Source organism: Apaloderma vittatum, unplaced genomic scaffold (genome assembly GCF_000703405.1).
Source record: "Apaloderma vittatum isolate BGI_N311 unplaced genomic scaffold, ASM70340v1 scaffold10865, whole genome shotgun sequence".
NCBI classification, from domain to species: Eukaryota; Metazoa; Chordata; class Aves; order Trogoniformes; family Trogonidae; genus Apaloderma; species Apaloderma vittatum.
In genome coordinates, this window is record NW_009715515.1 from 80,220 (window position 1) to 82,238 (window position 2,019).

The window sequence follows — 2,019 nt, forward strand, 5'->3', positions numbered from 1 at the left end:
TCTCTCTTTGAGGCACCTCAGTTTCAATGTTGGGTTCCCCTTCTCACTCCTATATCCCCACTTCTGGTGGGCATTCCCTTAACCTGCCTAAAACTCAGCCTTTCTCTGATACCTCACAACCTTGTCTGCTACGCAAACGCTCAGGCTGGGGCAGTCTGGAGTTTCCCCCTCCCTTGCTTTTCCTGCGAGCGCCTGTTCTTCCCCGTACAGCTGTAACGCAGGCTGCCCAGCGCAGGGGACGGAGGGGAGGAAGAACAGTTATCAGCAGAGAGGAGTGAGAGGAAATAGTGTCCAGACACTCAGCATTTTCTGCGTCCATAACCATGTGTTTCGGTTCTGGATCATTTTTGCATTCCCCATATCGTTCCTTACCAACAGAGCTAGAAAAGGAATTTCTATCTACTGCTAAACCCTATTTAAGCCCATCTTTCAGGAGTAATTAGAAGTCTGTTGATGTTAGGATCTCTTTACAGATCTTGGACCTTTTCAATTAATTTTAATCAGGTTCATTAGCACTTTTTTTAATGTGTAAGAAATGGGCAAATACATAACTGAAGAGCCACTTACCTTTTAATGAAGGTAACAAATATGCAATTAAAAAAGCTCTGTCTCTCAGCAACTTTGCAGTAAATTAGCTTGTTTTGTCATTATTGTGCATGCAGAATGTCACTTACTCTGGAGTTTTGACAAAATTTTTTATCATTGGCAGAATTAGAAAGTAACATTAGGAACTAGGAAATGACAGTTCATGAATTAGGTGGGATATACAATGTGCTGATTACTGAGGGACAAAACTTCATGCAATTAAAATTTAAAATCAAGATAAGAATAATGTATTATTAGACATCTGAGTATTTAATGAAATTGCAAATGATTGCCAAATTTTATAAATTAATTCTAAGGTTCCTTGACTATTCTTAGAAAATTTCATGCCGTGGGACAGGCGGTAGTTATTTTTTAATAGAATAATAATACAAATCTGAGAAACGGTGTAAGAAGTTTTACTTTTTATCAGTTGTATATGTGTCTATGAAGATATTTATTAAATGTCTTACTGTTAAAAAGTGTTGGTGCTAATTTCAAAGCTGGGTTTCACATACAACTGCTATATCCCAAAGTTTACTGCCTGCACATCAACAAGCTGTTGGAAGTTCACTCTTTGTTGTATCTTAAAACTAACAGGCATCATTCCAAGCGGGCCACATTCCACCCATGGTACATTTGTGCAAATACAGAGTAAATGCAAATAGCAGCTGGCTGCAGTGGGACTTGGATCGTATCCGTAATATTGCAAGAGACTTGATCCCATGGCTGCAAGTGGAGGTTGGGTAAGTCACAAAGTTAGACAAGCAGGTTGTTCCTTTGCTGTGAGTAGCTCTGGTTTATTGCCCTTAAGTGCTCTATTTTTAAAGGGTCACTTGGCTCTGACGTTGACCCACTTCAACGCTTTAGGAGGAAGGCCTCATGTTTCCCCCAGCACTGTAAGCCAGTGTCAGGAGCCCAGTCTTCCGAGAAGCCCAGTGATGAGAGACACAAATTTCTGCCCCACCCCTACGGACACACTGGGGCTGGGGGGGCAAAGCAGACCCTGGGGTTTGTGTCTGAGTACCCCTGGCCCCGAGGAGGTGACGCTGTGTCTCCCAGACTGTACAGAGGCAGTGTGAGCTTGGTTTCATTGCCAGTGGAGCTGCAGGGTTGGGACCTGCTCTCAGAAAGCTGCAAATGCCAGTGGTAAAAAATCATCCACCACCCCTATGTTGCAGCATTGGGAAGCCCAGGAGCAGGGATGTGATTGTGCCCCTGAGCTCAGCCCTGGGGAGGCCTCCCCTCGAGCCCTGGGTGCAGGGCTGGGCCCCTCACTGCCAGAAAGACACTGAGGGGCTGGAGCGGGTCCAGAGGAGAGCAACGAGGCTGGGGAAGGGACTGGAGGGCAAGTCCTGTGAGGAGAGGCTGAGGTACTGGTGTTTAGCTGGTGGTGTTTAGCCTGGAGGAGACTCAGGGAGACCTTTCAATTAAAAG